General features: G+C 47.2%; 1 long non-coding RNA gene across 1 annotated transcript; it reads left to right on the forward strand.

The window, feature by feature from the left end:
* Window positions 1–1328: 1328 nt before the first annotated feature.
* On the forward strand, window positions 1329–6120 carry LOC119091796 (uncharacterized). The gene is made up of 3 exons (XR_005093437.1): window positions 1329–1379; window positions 4216–4729; window positions 4971–6120. It is a non-coding gene; the product is annotated as an uncharacterized LOC119091796 (long non-coding RNA).
* Window positions 6121–12706: the final 6586 nt, after the last annotated feature.

The raw sequence follows: 12706 nt of genomic DNA on the forward strand, positions 1-12706 counted from the left end.
GGTCAGACACCATCAATACCGCACAGTTGGTTCCGTGCCGGCATGGGCCCGCGGGCCCACTTCCTAATCAGCTACAAAGCCGAGCCAGCGATTTACACTGGTCGGGCCCCTTTATTTGTGAGGGGCCTACACTGCCCAACAGAGGGTCCTGTGTTCGGAAGTGGCCCCGACTCGTCTAAGGACAGTGTTTAACAAGGCCCGAAGAAGGGCCCAGACGGGCCAGCGGAACCGGCGATCAAGGGCTCAGTTGAAGGGCATACGGGCCTGGTGAACTGGCTGTAGATTACATAAGGCGCATATGGGCCTGGTGAACTGGCTGCAGATTACATAAAGGGCATACGGGCCTGGTGAACTGGCTGTAGATTACATGAAGGGCATATGGGCCTAGTGAACTGGCTGTAGATTACATAAAAAACCGTATCCCGTATGATCGGGGCCGGAAATATGAGCCAGAGGTCCCCTGGCACCATTTGAGCACCCGCTGAGATAATGCGGGTGCCTCAGTCGGTCCTGGAGCACGAGCGCCGAGCGGCTGGCACCCTGTCAGTCTGAAGCCCGGCAGCCCACTTGCTAAGCGGGAGGAAGGCCGGGAGGACCAACCATTTCCCCGTAATATGGGGAGATCCCCTTATCCCCACATTTTGTCCGTCCACTGCAGCATGGGCCAAGCTGTTATTTGATCGGGTGGTTGTCACTTAATGTTCAATACTATGCCTCACCATTGATTAATAAAGCCTCAGTTAACTTCATGGATATAATCCTTGGCGGAATTTATTCCAGGATAACACAGGGTGTGTGGCACATTTACCACGAATTGGGAAAACCTTTTTAAAAAGCTTTCGTTTGGTGCGACGGTCTCATCCCATCTGTGGTCAGTAAGAGTAGTTGCAATTCCAAATATAGGTTTCTGAGACAGTTGATTGGCCTATTTCATAAGATCATCTAAATTTATGTCCAGGCGAAGAATCGATTTCCATGTGTCCCCGTATTTATATTTTACCCGTCCACTGCCGAGTTACAGTGATGAGCCCCAGCGGGTCAGACTCAGGCATCGGGCGCGACATTTGGGGCGCTAGTCCCCCCGAGTCTGGTATAGACCAGATCAGCAGTGTGCCAGGAATAGTTTATTGGGAGCGTGTATATCGACTCATGAGTCGATTTACTGAAAACGGCCCTTCTGTGTAAATCACGTCGGATCCGAGTCGATTTACACACAACCGCACCACTGTGTAAATCGAGTCAGATTCATGACGTCACGTTTGCGCATGCGCACTCGCCTGCGTTTCCGACCGTGTCCGCACCGACGCGCGGTTTTGAACGCCGGGCGTGTCGAGGTGCGGGTGAGGGCGGATGTGGTGCGCGGCAAATGAGGATTGAAGGTATGTGCATATTGTGCGTGCATGAAGGTATGTGCATGTCGAATCGAGTCACAGATCAATGAAAGTAATTTCATTAAATAGGTACCCTTGGCCAGAGATGAGGCGTAGGTCAAAATCAGGGTGTTTTCAACCAGGGACGGCGCAGCAATGGCATAGGGCTGTCCCCGCCCCCTCCCCCCTCCCATTGCCGGCAGACGGGTAGATGGCAGCAGTTCCAAATCAGGATCTCCTTAAACTTTGAAGACCCCTTTTGTGGATTGAAAGTATGCTGTTCTTGGTGACAAAGCCTTTCACGTGCCAGGAGGCCATGTTGTATGGTACCAATGCCCTTTGTTGCAAAATTATAAGGTCCGGTTTGTTTTATTGTCAACATCTATTTACCTGGATATAATGCTTATAACAGTTTGGTAAAAGAACATATGCTTGCAATTTTCCTTTCCCTTCAACTTTCAAGACAACATTGCCCATGAGGCCCCCTGTGAGGCAGCCCCGTTTTGCTTAGGAGGCCCCTTGGATATCCTCCCCCCAAACCAAAAATCCATGGTGCCATTCCCTCTGTCAGCATCAGCAGGCTGGACTGATTTTCCCCTCACTTGTTTCTACTTCGTATTTAGGTAATTCATTAAAAGTAGCACATACTTTGTACCTATACATTTTGTCATAAATGGGAGCAGGTTTTGTCAGCTGATTGAATGTTACAGTGCTTATGTATAAGATAATGGTGATCTTCAGCTGATTCTTTGAATGCCTGTCTTCTGGTTTGAAAAGGAATTGGCCCATCCTGGCTGAAAGCAGGACTGGGTAGGTGTTTTCATCAAAATCTGTGGATTTTGTGGAAATGCTGGAAAGTAATTTACATCAGGTGGTATTAATTTAAGAAAAGATTTGACCAGTACATATATGCTTCTAACAAAATGTATTGAAAGCTGTAAAGTAACAGCTGGGAATGATTAAGTTTTTTTCAAAGTCTAGCATTGACAAGGAGATATCTTGTGAGCGAGGTACACAATTGTAACAAAACAAGTGGCCAAAAACAGGTATTTATCAATTTTAAAAACTTTGGGAAAACAGCAGCTGTGTTTGAAAAGCAAATTTGGATCTGGTGAGGCAAGGAAGGATGTTACTGGAGATCTTAGCTTCATCAACATGCATTTTAGGACCCACTAAGGTTAGAATGCAAACAATAAAGATGATTGTTGTTGTTCACAACTGTTCACATACTCTTTGCATGTATGTAAACTCATTTAAAAGCAGTGTTTAGATCATATATATATATATATATATATATATATATATATATATATATATATATATGTAAGAAAGCTGTAGGTGTGGCTGACTGACAAGAACCATGCTGAGAAGTTGGCCATCACAGAGGTCTTCCTGGACTGTGACCAGTTTCTATGCAGCTTCCATATGCTAGCAAACATGCTGGCTTTTTCAGTTTGTTTTCATAACCTATCAAGGTTGCAAATTGGATTGACTCTCCTCATTGCCCTTGTTTGTCTAATATTATTACCTAATGGCTTGATCACCCTCCGCAGTGGCAAAAAAGCTGAATGTGTGCTGAGTGATCCCTGCATTATACATCAGTGGTCGAGCCAAACTAGGCTTTAAACATTTTATGTGGTATACAGCCTTGATAACTTTTTCATATAGCACTAATGGTCTGGCTCTTGTCTCTGGCCCTGATAGTATAATGCAGTACTCCTGCAATCTGGTGCCCTGGCCCCTGATGTTCTAGATCAGAAGGCCCAATGTTGTGTTATGGTGAGCCCTTTGCTGGCTTGGCAGGCTGTGTTACAAGCCAGGAAGCCCTGTACTGGATTAAGAGGCACTCTCTATTCAAGAGGCCCCTTTGATGCATCAGATAGCAGCAGTTCAAGGTCAGGGCTTCCTGACCTGATATTACTGTCCTTGAGAGTCTGGCAAGGTACTCCTACCTCCTGGTACTCTGGCCCCTGGTGGCCAGACCTGACACTCCTGCCCCCCATGGTCTGACCTGGTACTACTTCCTCCTGGTGGCCTTACCCAGTACCACAACTTGATGGTGTGAATTGGTACCAGTGCTCCTGGTAGCATAATACTGCTGTCTCATGGTGATCTGACATGGTACTTATGCCACATGGTAGAAGGACTTGATACCTCTGCCCCTGATGGTCTTATCTGGTACCCCTGTGCTTAGTGGTTGGGCCTGGTATTCCTGCCACCTGATAGGGTACCCCCACTATTGATGGTCTGACCTGGCACTGCTGCTGCCAGCTGGTCTGACCTGGTACCCATGCCCCCTGCTTGTTTGGCATGGTGCCTTGTGCCTGATGGTCTGACCTGGTGCTACTGTGATCAGACCATCAGTGTGTGGGGTCACCAGATCAGACTACTGGAGTTAGAATTACCAGGTCAGGCCACCAGGAGGTGGGTACCAGATCTACCCCTGATGATCTGACCTGGTACCCTGATGATTTGACTTGGTACCATGATGATTTGACTTGGTACCCCTGATGATCTGACCTCTTACCCCTGATGATCTGATCTGGTACCCCTGATGATCTGACCTGGCACCCCTGATGATCTGACCTGGCACCCCTGATGATCTGACCTGTGACTCCTGATGATCTGACCTGTGACTCCTGATGAACTGACCTGTGACTCCTCATGATCTGACCTGTGACTCCCCATGATCTGACCTGGAATCCCTGCTGGTCTGACCTAATATTCCTGCCTCCTTGTGGTTCTTGGTGTGCCAGCTGGCAAACTAGCTGGTTGTGCTTTGTGCATAATGTCTGTGGACATTACTGGGCAGTGCACTTAGCTAACATACTTCGCTATGTTTCAGATGTATAGCATCTCAACAAAAGATAGAAGATGCCTGTGTTGAGGAAAGGTGACTGTTTTCATTCCTTTGATGAGCTAGATGCCCATATCCGTGAATTGGAGGCCGAGACGAATGTGAAGTTTTTCAAGTCGAGCTCTGTCACTCTTGGTAAATTTCTTCAGACAAATCCTGGGCACTTCATTTCAAAGTTGGTCGCTGACCGTGCTGACAAGGAGGCGCTTTTGCAGCAGAAAAAGTACCGTCTCGTTAAATTTTCATGCACTCATGGTGGGCGCCAGTACGAAAGCAAAGCTGGTGATCGTCGTGTCCGAAACACGAGAACCAAAAAAGTCGGCTGTCCCGTAAGCATCCTAGTGTTTCTGGAAAAGTCATTGCGTTTAGAGATTAGGGACATCTCACTGGAGCATTCCCACCCGGTGTCGAAGGCAAGCGTTCTGCTGCAGCCAGAAAATCGTCGCCTGCCTGCGTCCTAAAGGCAGCGTCACCACAGTCGTGGGATCAGCAAAGAAGTAAGGTAAGCTTGCTTGTTGTGAATTGATGCGACCTTTCATTGACAATTGTTAGTAAAACCACGTCTCGAACAGTAATGAGTCGGGAAATATGACCGGCTCATATGCGGTGCGTTTCCGGTCATGACTAACTTGTATCGATCAATAACACATGGTACGGCGTAAAACTAGGTCATAATGTTTCTGCTCAGTGCGTACCATGTCTTGATGTAAGTTTTTCTTAACGTGTTCCTTTTTTTTCTTCAGAGTACTGAACAGCAACGGTGGATGGTGGGAGCGCTGGATTACGCCGTCCACGTACTCGGCTTTAAACCCGCCATCATCATGCACCGCGTGGTCACGGTGTTCCACGAATTTGACTTAACTTCGTTCATCGGAAACGCCTTGACTTCCCGGATACTTGTAGAGCTCTTAGGCTTCTTCTATTGTAGAGAACAGGCTCGATATCTATATTCGTTTGCATGTCATGATGTGAATAGCTAGTTTGCCAAGATGCATCTTCATGTACATATATGAGTATTGCAAGCCCATCCAGAGACTCTGAAAGGCTGAAAGCGTTTCCGACTATCTGTGTTGATTGTTTCCAAACTGGATAAGCTTTGTTAAATAGCACCGCTCACCAAGCAATGGTTCCTTACGTCCAACCTCCTGCGCCCCTGGATGTCCTTGCACTATCTCCTCACTAGTCGAGATGAACGTTGAGCGAGCTTAGATCTGTCGTGTACCTGAACTAAGTAGCTGAAGTGAACTAAGTAGCCTCGTCAAATGTCTGATGCGTTCTTCGTCGACAGTTCCACATATGCGAGAACTGACTGGGTAATTATATACTTGCCCCATGCGAGGAAGACGCATACAAATGTATGTACAATTTTGTTTTGTGCTAGTTTAACCAGTGACCGCTAAGGAGAATGTGTTTTAAAAAATACCAACATGAGAGCATTGCTATGGCTACTTATTCAATGTGTCGAGCCGCTGTTATATAATTGCTTAGTGCGTTCAACAATTCTCAGCCATGGTTGTTATTGATGTTTTTTGACACTGGTTGTGCTCGCACGCTTTGAATCTAGTCAACAAGAACGTTGATGATTGTGCGTAGTGGTGGGTTTCCATGCATCTCAGCACTCAGGGTGTGCCTTTGTTAGTGTACGGGATTTGTTGGCATGTGAGAAAGTTTTCCTGACATAACGCGGCATGTCTGGCCGCTCCAATGCGGTAAAATACCTGCGCTGTTGTGACATGGTTGCTACTTCTCATTGCATGCATCTGTGATAAGCTCGTACGGCTGCGTGCCCAGAACTGCATTTCGCGTACCTTCCAAGGCTGTGGTTATCCCAGAGAGGTCATTGACCTCAATACTTTAATACATTTAAAGCTGACCAACTCTGCTGAAGTGATTATAGCGCGTTGTGAAAATGTCACGTATCCACAAATACGCCTGAGGAAATCTATCAAATGTCTTGTGAGTTTCTTCCGTATGCGCAAGACCACTGGCAGCTCTAATGACACCTCTCATTGCGAATGCGTGGCTGGGTCATGTTCACGCTCATTTCAATCACAAATTATTCAGACAGCTGGGTTGTTTGACTCGGTGCGATTGCAACAGTAGTATCGGTGCAATATTTAAAAAAAAAACGGCGCGACCAGATTCGCACGATATCAATCGTCCCTTCGTTCTAACAACTTGGCCAACAATAAATTATGTATCAAAATTTAAGCCGTCAGAATATATCGCGAAGCGGTAAACAAGCAATGATTACACAACAGGGCAGTCTACATCGCTCAGACTGACGCAAAACACATTGTAGGTGTAAGAGATGGTGGTGGTCGGCGGCAGCGGGATGAGGCCGCGTAAATACGAAAAGACCTGCGTGCTGTCGATAGGTGAGGGTTGGCAGACCTAGGGCGCCCATCGCTGCCGCGCGGGTGACACGCTGGCGTAAAGCTGTACGTGTGGTGAACAGGGACCGAATCTCCAAAGGAACCCACGAGTCATTAAGGGCCCTGAACACAGCGATGCTGCCACGGGGAATGACTAGGTCACCGCGCCAGCCAAGCGCCTGAACGGTCGCCGCCATTGGATCTTGCTGAGGAGCATCGGTGACGATCCTGGCCCCACGGTTAATCACCCCTTGCACTCTATTTAGGTGATGCGCTGCAGCCACACCCCAGACCGAGAGGCAGTACAGAAGATGAGAACTTGGGACTGGATGATGGATTTACGATCCTCGGGTGACGAATCTGTTGATTGTGGTTTGTGGTGGAATTTGTTCATTGTGATTCGTCACAAACAGCCAATATGGTTGGTTGTGGCGGATTTTATGCAAGCGGAAAAGGATGGGGCTGCGCATTTTAACGTAGGATGTGAGCATCTCCCAAGAAAAGGTACCTGCAATAGGACCCCCAGCACCTTCATGGGCGACGAAGGGCTCAATTGGCGTCACGCACTGCCCAGGTGAAAATATAAGGTTTCCTTTCAGGATTGTGGAGTGCCGGGAAGAATAGCTCTTTTGGTCGGCTTCATTTTAAGAGAGCTAGATGTGGAGGAGGAATTAACTACTTGAATGGTTTCCTCCTGTCGTGATTTCAAAACGAATGGTTGGTCTGGATGTGTAGAGTCCAGCAGTTGGGTGTGGTCGGCACAGGATACTAGATATTCGTGAAGGAGGTAAGATGGAGATTCATTCGTAAAAATACTGAAGAGGATAGGGTCAACCAAGGATCGCTGAGGGACACCGTAAATCGACAGAAGAGAAAGATTCCGCTTCTCACCATCCACCTTCGACCAGCAAGGTAACTCCCAAACCCATTCGGATCAATACAATATCACTGCAGCTTTGTCGGATCTACGCCATGGTTAATACATTAAAGGCACGGCTGAAGTTTACGAAGGTGACGGCCACGACGTGCTTAACCCCAATCCGAGTACAGCTCACTCAGCGGCATCGTCCGGGGCGTTTTCGGTTGAGTGACCGAGGATCATGGGTACCGAGGTTGGACGACAGCTGCATACACACAACTTTATCGTGTGTCTTTTACAAGGCAGGCAAAGCTGATGTGCCAACGAAAATGCTAGCGCTTTCACGGAAGACATATTTGTGAAGAGCCGAAGGTGGAAGATAGAAGAGCGAAGAGAATATTTATCGCATTTTATTATTGGCAGTACCCCCATTAGGTACCGCCAATGACTGTCTTTAACAGTGAGGTTCTTTCGGCACAGACGTCTGCAAGTGACCTAAACCTAAAAAGCGTTTCCCATAACGTTACGCAGAAGTGAAGTTCTTGGTTTTAAGTTAGCACCAAGTTGAACGACTTCGAATTTACAGACGAAAGACTCATCTGGATGTCAAACACACTCATATTGGTACCGCGTGTGAATCAGTTGAGTAGCTTCAGTTGGGTTACTTCACAGTACTAGGTTCAGTTAAGGTACCGAATTGCATTCAGAATGTAGGTTGCATAGGCATGAACGTACGTACGGCCCAAGTTTGGATTTGCCGATTTCGGTTCCAATTTGTTTTTGATTTTTGAGTGAGGGCTTAACGAAGTCTTCCATACATTTTTCCAGTTTACCTACCGCGCTATTCAACGTTCCATCATTGCGATTTTCCCGCCCAGGGGAGCGCTACTTGAATTAAGCCTGTTTTTCCAAAGATGACTTCAAGTAGTCCCATTCGAAAATATAATGGCTAGGGTCGGGCATTTCTTGCCATTGCCCCTTGAATGCTCGGTACCATTACAGATGTTAATTACAAGTTCCTAGGTTCACCGGAAGTGACCTAACTAGACCTCTGAAATCGAGGATACACTTGCCACATAGAAACTCTGGGCGAAGATGCATTACTGCATGAGGAGATGTAATCACATCATTGGATTAGGCTTCTAAGACTTGAAGTGCGTATCCTAAACACTGTTGCATAAGTTGCATCACTAATAAATTCTGACAGAACGTTTAACATCCCTAGGCGAACATGGGTCAGCCAAGGTGAAAGCATTGCTGACCCCATTTCTATCTACACTCAACGTCCACGGGGTCATGAATATCTCTGCAGAGCTCAGAACAAAAGCTTGGCAAAGCTCTAAGGTCTATCCCTTTGGATAGAACCAGCTTAACAATTTAAAAGGAATAACACCGATGCGTTATTTTGTATGTCATCTAACATCACCTCCCTTCTGTTAATTATTGCCTGCAACAAAATACAGACAGCAAATTGCTTTCCAGTACCTTTCATGGCTTCTTGCCCCAGTGCAGAAAGTTAGAAATGCATAAAACACGCACGAAATCATGCCGGTGGAAATGCATCGGCCAAAGCTGACGAATTTGTGTGTATGAGAGGGGGGGGGGGGCGTTTCACCATCAAGGAGCCCCTTTAGGAGCCCTCCGCACCCCTCACCCGTTACCAAGACTGGATACAAGCCGCACACTGCAAAGCACCGTGTGGCAAGCATGCGATGCTGCATGGCGTGCCTTGTAAGCAATATGACAAGTTCAGCATCTACTTTTCCTGGTACATACACATGTACACGCGCAAACGCACGCATACTATATTGTATATGTACATATATATATATATATATATATATATATATATATATATATATATATATGTTCGCTTCTCTGGACGGTATGTTCTCAATAAAGTACGCCGATGTGTAGCTTCAGTGATGAAAAAATGAGCTATGCATGGGCAAATGAATATTTTCAGCTTTTGTACGCGTGCTTGATTGCTGAAATCACACCTTTCCCTTATTCGGTAAGTCATAGATCAGTTCGCCAGTTCGCTGCGTTGAATACGCTCTGTCGCCTGCGCAGATCACATCGCGATGTAATTCACAGGTGTGTGTGTCCATCATGAGTGCATCTACACAGAACACCTCTGCTTAAATCCACTCGCGAGTGGAGTTACGCAGAATGGCGCTTCTGCGTATATCACGCCATGAGTGAATCTACACAGAACACCTTCTCTGCTTAAATCCACTCGCGAGTGGAATTACACAGAATGGCGCTTCTGTGTATATCACGTCATGAGTGGATCTACACAGAACACCTTCTCTGCTTAAATCCACTCGCGAGTGGAATTACACAGAATGGCGCTTCTGTGTATATCACGTCATGAGTGGATCTACACAGAACACCTTCTCTGCTTAAATCCACTCCGGAGTGTATATACACAGAACGGCGCTCCTGTGTAAATCCACTCAGATCTGAGTCGATTTACTCCTGAAGCCACACTTGTGTAAATCTACTCACAAGTGGATTTACACAACAGTGCGTTTACGTGTAGATCAACTCAGATCTGAGTCGATTTACACAGGGGTGGCATCCTGTGTAAATCCACTTCGCAGTGGATTTAAGCAGAGGAGCTGTTCTGTGTAGATGCACTCCTGAGTCGATTTACACGCGTCCTAGTTTATTCAGCGTTGAATTTCTGGTCGGGGCTCTGGATTAGGAAGTAAAAAATTCCCAGGCACGGACTGTAAATACTAGAAATATTAACGCGCGCTCGGGTTTAGGATAAATGTGACCCCCTAGGATTTTCTGGCATGGTCCCCGAGCGGCGAGACGTTGCTGCGCCAAATTTGGTATAACTGTAAACAATTGAATAGCAGATCGTTTGGTATCAAAAGTTAAAATGTACCCTGTAAGGTCACTGACCTAGGGCAGGTCAAAGTCAGGCCATAGATTCAGCGAAGACAATTTCTAGGAAATCGTTCAATCTGATGCAACAACAAAATGTTTGACAAAGCCATACATATGTGAAATATTTTCTTAAGCAACACAACAATTGAATGAACAAATAGCGTTGATCTAGGACCAAGTATTAAGGTCAGAATAAGGTCAAAACAAATGTGCTTTTTTCATCTAGAGTTTGTTGTATTGGGCAGATTCTGGTACTCATTTCGAATTAATTGATAACAGGAACCGCATCAAACATCGTCCATGGACTTGTTAGATCAGAAAAGGTTACTGACCTGACCCAAGTGAGCACTTCGTTTTTAGGACCGCACTACATGGCGTAATCATTGATGCTTATTCAAATGCAAAACTCAAAACAGTCTTGTATGCTTTTGATCACCATGACCTGCGAAAGGTCAAACAAGGTAACTGACCTTAAATAAACGCCAGTTGCCTTTTCCTAAGAACCGATGTCTAGGTTCTGGAGGCGCTTTGGATGCTAATCTAAAGTTTGGCCTCGCTTCAAATTGTTTGACCATAAGGTCATGGCCCCGGAACCACAAATTTTGATACACGTGAACGCACACAGGCGATTACATCCCGTGACTTTGGTGTCCCTGGCTCTCTTAGTTGCTGAGGTCTCAGGGGGTCAAAATGACCCCCAGACGAAGGATATTCAACCGGCCACCCGGGCGCGTGAGAATTTTCGGCATTATGGAAAGCCATGCAATTTCATTTCCGACACTGCAGCCATAGACACGGGCCACAGCTGTGATGTGAAACAACATAACGATTCTCATCTTAAGGCAACACAGTTTGTAACATTAAAAAGAGTGTGCAGCTGACCACAAAGTGGTGGAGAGTGATTTTTAAGCGTGGATTCAGCTCTGCAAGAGCTCTTTCTTCAACACTGATATTGCCCCAGTACGCCATGAGATAGTGTATGGGGCACGCTATATGACATTTAAAGTTGTGATCGGCTGCATGCCAAACACATTCTCTTCTTTCTCTGTGCATACAACGTCTCAGGTTTGAACGAAGCCAACGTGCTCACCGGCCGTGAGCTCGCTGCACCGGCCACTCGTGCACCAAGATCTACGCCCCAACGACCGGGACTTTTGGAATGGCCAGCAACTGATACTTAAGTGACAATGAAACCTCTGAAACGAAAACATGTATGATGTTTATGACCCATTGCACTTCATTTATCTCTGTTTTGTGTGGTTAATTGCTTTAGGAGTTATAGTGCGACGGTGCCTGATGGCCTCGGCTCCAGGTGACAATTTGGGCCGCTCCAAATTTCGCCGGTGACTGAAAGGGCACTTTTGTCCTGAGGCCAATGAATCACGTGGTCTTGCGTCGTGAGCGACGGGCACGGTGGTGTAATTCAGCATTCAGCCAGGACATCTCTTAGCGTCGCACGACATCCGGCAATACGTTTGAGCGTCGTACCAGTCTGGGACACCCCTCAAAGACAGCGGCATGACGGGTTACTTTTTGGCGCGGAGCTCGGCCCTCCTCTCCGAGGCGTCGCAAGCTGTTGTTTCACTCGACGACGAGGCGGACCGAGACGACCTTCCACGTGCCAGGTTAGGGCCATCCCATAGCGCAACGGTTGGGGACGAATTTGAAGTCGTGTGGCAGACAGGGACACCCACAAGCCGCACGACACGCAGGTCACCTCTCCCAGAGGCACAAGTCGGGACACCCACGAGCCGCACCACAGGCAGGCCACCTCTCCCAGAGGCACAGCAAGTCGGACGCTTCTCCCAAGGGCACAGCAGGCTCGGTTACTTTTTCGAGCTGCGCGGCAGCCAGGAGACGTTGTGCTGCCTGCTGCAATCCGGTGGCTGTGGTGCAACCGGACCACTGAACAGACAAGCAGACAAATCACCGACACATATCTTATCGACCGGACCACTGAACAGACCAGCAGACAAATCACCGACACATATCTTATCAACCGGACCGCTGAACAGACCAGCAGACAAATCACCGACACTTATCTTATCAACCGGACCACTGAACAGACCAGCAGACAAAACACCGATACATATCTTATCAACCGGACCGCTGAACAGACCAGCAGACAAATCACCGACACATATCTTATCAACCGGACCGGTGAACAGACCATCAGACAAATCACCGACGCATGCCTTATCAACCGGGCCGGTGAACAGACCATCAGACAAATCACCGACACATATTTTATCAACCGGACCGGTGAACAGACCAGCAGACAAAACACCGACACATATCTTGTCAACCGGACCGGTGAACAGACCATCAGACAAAACGCCGACGC

Source organism: Pollicipes pollicipes, unplaced genomic scaffold (genome assembly GCF_011947565.3).
Source record: "Pollicipes pollicipes isolate AB1234 unplaced genomic scaffold, Ppol_2.1 Scaffold_3447;HRSCAF=4054_pilon_pilon_pilon, whole genome shotgun sequence".
Taxonomy (NCBI): Eukaryota; Metazoa; Arthropoda; class Thecostraca; order Pollicipedomorpha; family Pollicipedidae; genus Pollicipes; species Pollicipes pollicipes.